This window comes from Peromyscus eremicus, chromosome 6, assembly GCF_949786415.1.
Source record: "Peromyscus eremicus chromosome 6, PerEre_H2_v1, whole genome shotgun sequence".
Lineage (NCBI taxonomy): Eukaryota > Metazoa > Chordata > Mammalia > Rodentia > Cricetidae > Peromyscus > Peromyscus eremicus.
The window spans coordinates 119,797,311-119,809,941 of NC_081421.1; the positions used below are offsets into that span (position 1 = coordinate 119,797,311).

Sequence of the window (12,631 nt, forward strand, 5' to 3'; positions counted from 1 at the left end):
TCACTCCCTAAGAGCTCCACCCACCCACCACATCAGAACTGACACAACTGGTCTTCCAGGATGTCGAAGGGTCTGAGTGCTAATTTTTTTTTTTTTTTTTTTTTTTTTTTGGTTTTTCGAGACAGGGTTTCTCTGTGTAGCTTTGCGCCTGTCCTGGAACTCACTCGGTAGCCCAGGCTGGCCTCGAACTCCCAGAGATCCGCCTGGCTCTGCCTCCCGAGTGCTGGGACTAAAGGCGTGCGCCACCACCGCCCGGCCTGAGTGCTAATTTTAATCCACTTTGTGGCCACATCCTGGTACCTTTGCAAATGTCTCAGAGATCAGGGGCATGATTTAGTGAAGATCAGCAAACACAGTAAACATGGCAGAGGGCTCTATGGATGACCTGAATCCTGTCTAAAGCATCATAGTCCAGCCTACAAGAGCAGAAAGAGGCAGAAACATTTTTGTTGTTTTTGTTTTGTTTTGTTTCTACTAGGTTCTACAATCTAGTAATTCATGAAAACTTTTTGAACCTTCTAGTTCCTGAAATGTCATTCATTCATCTCAAAATTAATAGGTGTTATCAAAATCCTGAGCTTATTTTGCTTATTCCACAGTGCAGAATAGACTTCCACTGACTCATATCCTTCGTCCTTCAAGAAGCCACAAGTCATGAAAACCTCTTCTGAAAGTATTTTGACAATTTGGAATAAAAATTCCAAGAAGCCATTGCTACAGTTTTACCTAAGTCTTTAGCAAAACAAAGATACAGAGCTACAAAGCCCTACAGCTCAAAATTAAGGGTGCAAACGTCTACGTGAAATTTCTCAAAAGCTAAAGTTAAGAAGACTTTAAAACCGCTTACAAGTGGCAAATCTTCTAGCCCGACTATACTTCTTCAGCTCCAGGATTTCCTCATCCTAAGTAGCTTTAAAACTACTTAGCAGCATTTAATTGACGTCTTACTCACTACTTAGCTTACTTCAAGTCTTTCATACACAAGCTCTCCCAATTACAACTTACACACACACACACACACACACACACACACACACAAATCACCTTAGCCGGATTTCCAACTGGTGAAAGAAATCGGTGCAATTTCAATTCGAATTCTGAGATAGGGAAGGTGGGGGTGGTCGGGCAGTAAAGCAGCATTTTTTAAATGCCAATCATGACCATCCTGTGAATCCTAAAGTCAATTCAGTTGATTATGGCGAGCATTAAAACGAAAGCGGAAGAAATGGAAGAACATAGACTGAGAGGCATTGAGCTTTGTTTCATCATGTGAAACCCTTTCCTCGTGAGCATGCCTGTCAGGACTGTAGCCGTTCTGAGAAAGACTATGCTAGACAGAGTGACTAGCCAAATCCCTACCAGGTCTTCAAAGCATTCCTGGATTCTCTTCTCCTTGTGTGATTACTTTCATTATAGGGTTGTAATAAAAAAAAAAATAAGTAAAATAACAGGGGTATGGATGACCTGAGATCCGCTATGGCTGGAACCCAGTGAGCTTGCTGTTTAACGATTATTGTGGGAATTATTGAAGTCATTTAAAACAGCAGCCCAAACCCCTAACATTTTTCCCTTCCAGCAGATTCCTGGTTTGCAAACAGCAGCCTCCTGAAGGGGTAGAGCCCAGGAAGAAGAAGCTGCTAGTCCTGAGTTTAGAACAAAGACACATGCAAAGGGTTTGCTTTGAATCTCAAAGGCTAGCACTTTTTGACTCCTTTTCCAAGACAACAGTCAGGAAATTGGATTTTCTAAATTCTTTTATTTCTGTAACTATTGAGAAGCAGGCCAGACAAACAGAACTGGAGTGAAAGCAGCGTGAATAAGGGAGGTGGGAAATCCCTGGTCCTTAGTACTCATTGGCAGCTGAGTGGAATGCCCAACTGGTCAGAAGATTTTCTGTTTTCTTTCTCTGGAGCAGTCCCTGATGATGGGGGTTGAGTGGGAAATAAGTAGAGAAGTCCTAGAAGATGGGGGGTGGGGATGAGGGTGAAACAAACAGAACTTTTGCCCTTCCAAGGAGGACCTTGGAAATCATCTTGTCACAGGTTAATTCTGCTTACTTTTTTTTTTTAATGGCAACATCTGGAGTGGTGTGGTCACTCCTCACAAGTCAGCAGCATGTTGTGAAATGAGGTAGTCTAGCAACCTTACCACAGAAGGTTGTCCAGAGGGAATGAAACCGGCCACTGTAGACAAAGGTCTAAGTGGGAATCTTAGTCATGTGCTAAGGACTACCTAATAATCAGCAAAAGTGGGGAGGGAGGAGACTGCAAGAGGAGATGCCTGGAACACTGTCATGGTCCAGTGAATAAACACAAGTGATGTCACCAAGGCAGCTTCTAGAATGTCCAGGACAGTCACTCTGAGCTGTCCAGGAGGAGGCATGGAGAAAGGATACTTTGGAGGACACCTCCTGTGGACTGCATGGTCCCACCCTCTCTGAGATTACACAGGCCTCACTTCACATGAATCCCCATGAAGAAGACACACATCTGACAAACATTTCTGACTCACTGAGACAGAAACTGAATTACATAAAGCAGGGCTTAGGTTACCACATGCGAATGAATCAACAATTTGGCCGAAATAACTTTGACACTCCACCTGGTGAGAGTAGGGTGGTGAAGAAGACCTGGCCAGCTAAAAGGGACCTAGGTCCATGTCATCCATCAGCTTGACATGGTGTGACTACATTCATGATGGCTCTAATTCCTCATTATTGTGCCTTAGCATAAGTATTTCTAAGTTTTTGCCCTAGTTGTATATCAGTGTTAGACAAGGACTTTTAGTCTTGGAGGCCAGGAGGATTGTGGGAAGGGGTAATTTAAATTAGAAGCAAGAGTCCTGTAGAGACACAGAACCATCAGGACTTCTTTCTGAAAACTCCGGCCTTACCTTTCTAAATGCACTGGCTCGGGGTTGCTTCCCACAGAAGTCAAATTCTATCACCGGCCACCCACTAAAGAGCTCGGCCTCCTCTCCAGGCTTGTTGGCTGTTGTCTGCCTCTGCACGCCCTTCCTAGTGGGGAAGACATGCTCCTCCTAGTGCTGGAGATACTGGAAAAGTTTATTAGTGAAGTGAAATTGACAGGGCTCGGCAACTTGGCCAAAAGCTTAATTTCAGGTAGAGAAGAAGGAAGTATGAAATCAGAGAGAGACACCTTAGACATTAAGCTCTTTTACCAAACAGTACATTAGTGCTGATGGGAATGGATTTAGAAAAATACAAGTGCCTTCTGATTAATTTCTTGTTGATTTTAACATGCAACTGACAGCTTTACCTGTTTTGTTGTTGTTGTTAGATTCAAACATGTCTTTATTAGCCAAAATATGGACCATGACAATTAGTGAGCATATTCTTGACAATGAAAATTATTTTATTTATCCCTGTAGCATAAGCACCCATGCTTCCTACTTAATGAGTTCCTGGGAAATATTTCTGAATCCTGCTGATTGTGGAAGCACATTTAGATCCTAAAAGCTTCTTCCTTTCTTTTTCTTTATTCAGTTTTTGGTGTGTGTGTGTGTGTGTGTGTGTGTGTGTGTGTTATGTAGTTCAAGCTGGCCTTGAACTCATTCTATAGATGACCATGACATTGAACTCCTTATCTTCCATGCCACACCTCTGTACATAGCTAAGGATGACCTTGAACTTCTGATCCTTTACCTGCTACCTCTGAGTGTAGAGGTGTCAGGTGTGTGCCATGTTGTCTGGTTTTTGCATGGCTGAGGATTAAATCCAGGGCTTCATGCTAGGCAAGCGCTATATTAACTGAGCTGTATCCCAAACCTAGAATCCCAACCCTGGGATATTGGAATAGAGCCCCTGCTTCGTTTTATTTTTCTTACTGAAGTTCTCACAAGTGCTGGGGCTGTGCCTATTACCATGGACCACAGCAGCAGTTACCATCACAAAAGGAGAAAACCATAGGGTACCAAACCTGAGGTGTAGGGTGAGAACACTTAAGTTGTGGGCAGAAGATTCAGTGGTCTTTCAAAGTTTGCTCCAGAGTCATCTCTGCAGCAAAACAGAGTTACTTTAATTTAGAACCAATGTCTGAGGAAAATGACTTTCAGTTTATTTTAAACCTTTGCTGTGAAGACCTTCTTGGGCTACAGATGGAGCTGAAAGGTGGAAAGCTTGCCTAGCACTCACAAAGCCTTGAGTTCCAACCCAGCACCAGAAACAATTACAAACAACAGCAAAAAGACTTCCTTAACATGGCACACTAGTTGACTATAAATAAATTAGTTGCTATATCATTCTCTTTTCTTTTGGGTATATGGTGTATGTGCATATATATTGATGTGTATATGGGTTCATATGTGTGTGTGTGTAGGGTGGGTGATGTATGTGCATGGAAGCCAGACAAGTTTTTTCACTGGCTTTTTCACTGGATGTATTATGAATACAACCAATAGCCTAGGTAGGCACCAGGAATACGCCTGTCTCTACTTTCCAGAGCTGGAATTAGAATTTATGCCACCATGCCTGGCTTGTGTGTGTGTGTGTGTGTGTGTGTGTGTGTGTGTGTGTGTGTGTGTGTGTGTGTGTTGTGTGTGTGTGTGTGTGTGTGTGTGTGTTGGGGTAATATGTTTATACATGAATATGTCATGTGTGCATGCTGAGGCCAGAGGTTGATGTTGGAAATAGTATACTGCTGGTCTTCACCTTATCTTTTGAGTCAGGGTCTGTCTCTGAACCTAATGCTCACTGATCCTTCTGTCTCTGTCCTTCCCGAGTTAGGGTTACAGTTGTGTGTGACCATACCCAGCATTTATGTGGGTGCCTGGGATCTGAATCCAGCTGTTTATGCTTGCAGCACTTCACAAACAGCTAAGCTATCTCTTCAGGACTGATCTTCTTTTCTTACTGAACTGAAATAAGTTTATTACAATCTCTAGAAAGCAGAGTTTCTGTCAGCCATCTGTGAGTTTGTCCCTTATTTAGACTGAAGTGTTTATAAAGGTGGGTGTGTGAAGAGGCCAGAGTTCAAGATTTCTGTGGGCTGGTGTGAGCAAGATCTCAGAATATACTAGCAAAGTCTAAATTGAATGTTCTTTTAATCTTCCTACAACTAGCTACAATCTGGTACCAAGCCCACATCTGTGACCTGGCTTAAATAAGGGATTCGGGGTATTTGGAAAAGACAGAAACAGCTCTGTTGACATTGGTCTCACTGTAGCTACTGACATAGGAAAATCAAGTTGCAACTGTAATAAGAAATAGTAACAATACAACCTGAGAACTGTTCAGCATAATTCTATGTATATGCCTGCTAATTCAAGAAACAAGGGCCTTTTTTAGGGTACAGAGAAGATCCTGGGAGATCACCAATCCAGTTCACTATTTTTCTTCCATACTGGATGTACAGTCAGACCTGAATTATTGGTGTAGTATAAGTTGTATTCAGATGTAATTGTACTTTAAATATTACAGTGTTTAGGGACAGTTGCTCTTGGACTCTTTCCCACATGGCAAAAGTGATACCAGACTGATGACCAACAGGCCTGATTCTTTCTCTTGGAAATGTGCAGTCTTTTCCTGCTGAGACAAAACTGCAGGAAATGGGACCTGCTCTTTTTACACCTTCTTCTTGGACTCCTTACGGCCTTTCACAGGCTGTCCTCTCTGTTTGGAATATTCTAGAATGTTTTTTCCATTCTCACAACTTGCACCACCAGGTCATTGTCTTGCAAAGGTGTCCAACATTTGCAGGTTACCCTGCTTAATGCTGGCCATCTCCCTTCTCCTCCTATTGAAACATTTGTAGTTTTTCTTACATTGTTTAAGTTATAACAGCTATATATCTGTCCTTATTTTCCATGAAGGAAGATGCTGTGCCAAGCTTTCTCATTATCCTGTCTCTGAGTGTCTAATCAGTGTCCAGCATGTGGTAAGTATTTGATATATACTTAAATTATGATAAAGACACAGTGTGAACATTTTTCATTCAATTTCATGGTCCTTTGTAAGATTGGGATTAATTCTTAAGAGAAAAATCATTCATTCAGATGAAAAAAATTATAAAACAAAACAAACAAACAAAACAACTCAAAATTTTAAGATTGTGTCCTCATGAGAAATCCTGAGCAAGAGCTCCAGTTCTAGTGGGTTCTGGCACTGGGGAATTTGAAATTAGCTATTCAATCCTCTTTCTTGTATTGCTGGAAAAGAGAATTCCAGAATGCTGTTGGATGGTCTTTCTGTATGCCGTGAATATATGTTGCTATGATTGGTTAATAAAGAAGCAGCTCTGGCCTATGGCGAGCCAGGTTATAGCCAAATGGGAAACGCAAGAGGGCGACAGGAAGAAGAAAGACAGAAGTGGAAGAGACAGCAGCACTGCCCAAGGGGCAACATGCCAGGAGACCTGTAACGCCACAGCCATGTGGAGAAACATAGATTAATAGAAACAGGTTAATTTAAGATGATAGAGCTAGCTAGCAAGAAACAGGAACCATTGCCCATATAATTTGCAATTAATATCAAGCCTCTGAGTGATTATTTTATAAGGGACTATGGGACTATGGGGCCAGGTGGCACTGGAGAAACACAGGGCCATGGGGCTGGGTAGGGGACCGGACAAACTTACGGCTACACCACAATCTACGTGGCCTTCATGGGGCTACAAGGGCAAATCCCAGGGCATTTGGAGTTAGATTTCACTTAGGGATTATTTCACAGAGCATGCCCACTATATGCTTAGAGTAACCCGCAAGAACAGTTCTAGAATGGAAAAAATGCAAGCCCCATCTTCTGGGAAAGCTTGTGGAAGATGTTACCCAGCTTTGAGATTGACCTCAAAGAAAAAGACCACACTTTAACAAACAGACAAAATATAACTTTTCCCATTTTATTGATGTTCTATAGGTGTAATAGCTAGAGCTAAAACAATCCTATTAAATCCTTGAAGTATAAACCATCTATGTTTAGAATATAGACTAAAAAGAGAGGAATAACCAGGCTCCCTATGTGCTCAGTCTGCCTCTTCAGTCCTGGAGAGCCAAGGAGAATTTTTATGTGTAAAAGACATACGCTCCGTGCTTCTTAGGGCTGCTTTATGAGAACAATCTACATAACGAGCACATGACTGACAGGTTGGCACACAGGGTGTTCTCAGAAATGTCTAGAAAGTATAGCATCGGGTGATGGGCGGGGATGATGCAGATCCTGAGGCTGGGGATGTGGCCACTCAGCAGGAAACCATCGTATGATATGGGTTAAATGTTATCTTAAGATGCTGAACGTTAGACCATGTGCCAACGTATACTGTAGCTCTAGCACTGTCAGTGTGACCCAGGCTCCTTTGGGGGGCAGGCTGATTATTAAATACGGTGCAGCTGTTTCTGGTCATTACGATATTAGGAGGGAATTTAGAGAGTAGGATCAGGCACTGTAATTGTCTAGGAAAGTATAAGACAGTTTTCCCCAAAGAACGGATCTGTCTTCCATGATTATCAAATACTCTTGTTCAATATTTATGCAGGTAAAACTCTGCATAACTGATAATTATCCAAGCCTAATTCTTTTTGACCAACAACAACAAAAATTGTATTATTTTGTTTTAACAAACTTTTAAAAAAATCAAAGATCACATACATAGAGGGGCACTTTCATGCTGTTTTATTTTGAATTTTGCTCAGTGTTGCAGACCATTTAAAAATTGGACTTGAGGGCGGGGAAAATTTAAAAAAAAAATTCAAACTTGGGTGAGTATGGAGGTGAAAACGGATCTGGGAAAATTGGGGAATGAATGTGACCAAAATACATTCAATGCAATTCTTAGATAATTAATAAAAATATATTGTAAACAATTGCTTGCAATCCATTGACTGACAGGTCGTCAGCACTTTGATACCCTTGGATGGGTTGCTGCCTATAACATTTTATTTGTAGGAAACACATAATGAGGTGCAAACCTCTCTCTACCTTGCTGTGTCCTTTAGTGTGGTTATGTCTGACCATCTACCATAAATCGTGATGGAAGTTATTTGTACAAATTTCAGATTATGTCCTCAGAGGGAAGAAGAGTGTGCTTCCCTATTCCTTCCAGCTGAAGACAAGCAGGATGGCTGGGGCTGGAGCAACCCTGTTGGATCAGGAGACAGAAGCTACAGTTGAAGTTGGCAGAGCAGTTGGGCTGAGGAAGCCTGTGTCTAGGAGTCTGGAAAGCTGCCACAGCCCAGTACTCAGGATCCAGACCGTTACATGCGGGAGAACACATTTTTATCTTGTTGAGCCACAGTTTGGGTTTGTCACAGCAGCTGAACAAAGGTCCTAGTAATAGAAATAAGATAGCCAAACCATAAATAAAGCCTAGTCAAAGTCTCAGAGTTTCTTCTATAAAATTTAAACCTAAAACTGGGTTTAGTGGCAAATAGAAAACAAAACAACAACAACAAAAAACCTCAGCATGATAATAAAATCAACAACTTGAAATGGACATTTCATTTTGTTTTCTCTTTCTTACTATAATCAAGAAAATAGAACTGGCATAAAGATCAAGGGAAGAGAAAATAGCATATTCACATCCAGGGAGAAAAAAAAACACACTTCATTAGAAACAGTGATGCTGTGAGTGAGCTCTAATTCACAATTTTAAAAGGCACAGTATGCATGTGCTTCTGGCAGGCACACCATGCTTTTCTTCTAATTATATTCATATGTAAATATACATATATAAATATACATGCTCATCCAACTTTCCAAATATATACAATGGACATATTCCATAAATTTAAAAACAGTAATTTGAAAATAGAATTAAAAAAACACATAAGGGATTTGAAATGGTTTATGTGTTTGACAAGTATTTCCAAAAATAGAGATTTTTCTTTATGGATAATGTGCGTAATGATCTTTTTTGGGGGGTGTTACTCTTAAACTATACAGTGTTCCTCCCCACATGGTCAAAGGTATTGCCTCCCATTTTATCATGATATTGTGTTTACAGAAGAGAACGAGTAAATATCTGAGCCAAAGAGTGCCATGGATCTTGTTTGTATGCTGGATGCTGTCTTTCAAAAAGACAAAGCAAGGCTGGGGATGTGGTTCAGCTAGTGTAGTGCATGCCTAGTATACACAGAGCCCTGGGTTCGTTCCCCAGCACAGCATAAATTGCCTGGTGGTGCACACCTGTATCCCAGCATTCATGAGGTGGAGGCAGGAGGATTAGACATTCCAGGTCATCCTCAGCTGCATAAGAAGTCCCAGGCCAGCTTAGGCTACATGAGAGCTTGTTTCAAAAAATAAAATAAAAGCTACAGTTAGAACAACCACTAAAGGAAGGTAACACAAAACAGCCACTGTTCCTGGGGCTCACAGAGGTGCAGAGGGAAGGAAAGAAACGCAGAGGGCAGGAAGTCGCAGGCTCAGTCTCAGAAGAGAAGCTGTAGCTCCCCCGACCCTGTGGCAGGGCTGCATTGGAACTGGCCAACTGACTACCTTCCTCTCCAAAATCAATATACTATGAAATTATCTGTACCCATCTCTGGTAAATAAATAGCAGAAATCATTCTTGCTTTGAGACATCAATGTGGAACAATTGCACACATTTGGTTTGTTTTCCTCAGCAGCACTTCAATTTTCCATTTGCCAACATAAAATGAAAGTGAAACATTTTTATAAAATGAGCCAATAGCAACTACCAAGGCCAAGGGCTACATTGAAATGCCATTGAGGGAACTACCTGCCCCCCCCCCAACATACACATATTTATATGATCAAGATGACTACTTACAAAAATATATGTTATACATTCATATATATGTATTGTAGCTGGAAGGTTTCTCGGGTCCCACCAGGCCCCATGGTCCTGCCCAGCCCCACAGTCCCTCAGCCACTTATAAAATAATCATTCAGAGGCTTAACATTATTTACAAACTGTATGGCCTATGGCAGGCTTCTTGCTAGCTAGCTCTTATAGTTTAACTCAACCCATGACTATTAATCTTTGTATTGCCATGTGTTCCATGGCTTTATCTGCATTCCATTACATGTTGTTCCTAGGATGGTAGTCTGGTGTCTCCTCCACTCCACCTTTCTCTTTCCTGTCTCTCCTTGGATTTCCTGCCTGAGTCTGAGCTGCCTTGCAATGGGCCAAAGCAGCTTATTTATTAACCAATGGGAACAACACATATTCACAGCATACAGAATGATATCCTCCAGCACTTCCTCTTTCCTTTCTAATCCAAAAGGAAGGGTTTAGATTTAATATAGTAAAATTATATATAACAAACAGTTATTAAGCAAAAATTATAGTTATAATATCTAGTCTATTTGTATTTGGCAAAATTAAACAAAATATTTTATCATTTATCCTATATTTGTGAGTTTAAAGTTTCATATTTAACTTATCTTTTATCATAACTGTGGGAGCGTGAGGCCGGGCAGGACTGGAGAAACCTTCCAGCTACAATGTATAGCACACATTATTTGCAGACAATGTTTACATGGTTATGCAAATCTGTAATCTAAAAAAGAATTGAAAGTAATTAACATTGAGACTCAGTTTGGCTTTAAGAAATGTGAAAGGTTTTTGGTTTCATGTGTACCAGGAAGTGTACAATCATGGCTAAAAATACATGTACAACATCAATGCTGACATTCTTCCTTGTTGAAATGTTAAACCTCTTCAGGGAATTTCATATTCTGTCTCCATAGTTTGTATTTAGATGAAGAACCTGCTTTTCAGGGATGTGTTGAATTCCATGTTCTTTGCAGCATTGGGCATTCTACTTGGGCTAGGAGCTACTTCATACTGGAGGACTTTCAAGTAAACACAGCATGGTATCATCTGCCAGCATCCTGGTATGCATTTGCACACTTTTGGAAACACAACCCTAGGAAACCAAATAGCATGGCATGCTGTCCACTCCCTGCTTCCTGGAATGTTCTGCTCTCACTTGGTTTTTCAGGGTTACTTCCTGTACTTCAAGATTCAACCTCTTTTACTACAAATTTATTTATGGAAGAAAAGTTTTCATTCTGTGATGAATCTTTAGCATTTAGAGAAAACATAGGGAGGAAAAAGAACACACACATACAGAGGGGGAGGGGAGAGAGAGAGAGAGAGAGAGAGAGAGAGAGAGAGAGAGAGAGAGAGAGAGAGAGAGAGAGAGAGCAGGAGAATGTGCTGTCTCTACAGAGCAGTAACCCAAAGATGGAGCCATTCAATTCAGTGGTTATCAACTGAATTTTCATTTTAAAAAGATTGAAAAACCAAAGAGATATTTAATTAAAAAAATGACTCCCACATCTTCCTTTGTTGCTGCTTTTCAGTCCTATCAAAGAAACCTGACAGCTCTGGGAAAACAAAACCCTTCAGCATTTCTTGGAGCAGAGTCTCAGTCCTCAGAATTGTGTTTTTTTCTTTAGTGTACACACTTGGGCAACTCAGAGGCAAAACAACAGCTCAGCTGCAGCTATTTCAAGCCTTATAAAACCCATCCAGAGATGCAGAATGTTTGAACCAGAAATCCTCAATTGTGGGATGAAAAAAGAGGGGGAGGGTACTTAAATGCATACTCTTGTCATTGAAATAAAAATTTACAATAATCACCCAGGATTTGAATTAATAAAGAGTCTTTAAGAAGAACTTGCACTTGACTGGGTAATCTTTGAAAGCACTTTAAATAACAGTGGCCTTACTTAGCTCTTGCCAATCCCTTATTTTCTCAGGCATAAACCAGGAAAAATGTCACTAAGATGGGATGTGCTTCTGGGAATCATAGATTTTTAAAAAAGAAAAGAATATTTAGCCAGGTATGGCAGCTCACACCTGAAATTGCACCTGTAGGAGACTGAAGCAAGAAGAGATCAGTGACAGACTGGGCTACTGTCTGAAGAGGAAAGGGAGAGAAGGAGGGAGGAGGGGAGAAGAAAGGAGGAGAGAGGAGAGCACGGGGCAGTAGAGGAGAGGAGAGGGGAAGGGAGAGGAGGGAAGGGAAAGGGAAGGGAGGAGAGGGGAGAGGAAGGGAAGGGAGGAAAGGGGAGAGGAGGAGAAAGGAGGGGAGGAGAGAGGAGGGGAGAAGGGAAGGGAAGGAAGAAAGAAGAGAGGAGAGGAGAGGAGAGGAGAGGAGAGGAGAGGAGAGGAGAGGAGAGGAGAGGAGAGAAGAAATCAGCAACTGACATAGGTCCTCCAACCTGGGCCTAAGTCTCTAGCCCTAATTTAAAACAAAGAGCATCATGGCATTTGTGCTAGATATGAGGAGAGTGATGCCCAGACTTTTCCCCTCTCCATTTCTATTTCATTTTGTTTTTCATGTTCCAAAAGGGTACAAATAGGTTCCCAGTGTGTTAGTGGCTCATTAATACATGGGTTCCCAGCAGTCATAACTTGAATCTCAGCTTGAGTGAAGGTGAACTTGGTTTTCTTCTTAAATATAAGGTTTGAAAAAAATGGCTCAGGGGTTAAGAGCACTTGTTGCTCTTACAGAAGACTGGAGTTTGGTTTCCAACATCTGCATTAGGGAGTTCACAACCACCTGCAACTTTGGTTCTAGGGGATCTGATGCCTTCTTTTGGCTTCTAATGGTACTGCATGACCATGTGTATAAAGAGACAAGCAAGCCGGGTGGTGGTGGTGCACGCCTTTAGTCCCAGCACTCGGGAGGCAGAGCCAGGCGGATC

General features: G+C 41.4%; 1 long non-coding RNA gene across 1 annotated transcript; it reads left to right on the top strand.

Annotated features, from left to right (window-relative positions):
- The first annotated feature begins 2,370 nt into the window (after positions 1–2,370).
- Positions 2,371–8,329, top strand: LOC131912756 (uncharacterized). Its single transcript, XR_009379707.1, has 3 exons — positions 2,371–2,679; positions 5,830–5,894; positions 8,008–8,329. It is a non-coding gene; the product is annotated as an uncharacterized LOC131912756 (long non-coding RNA).
- The last annotated feature ends 4,302 nt before the right edge of the window (positions 8,330–12,631 follow it).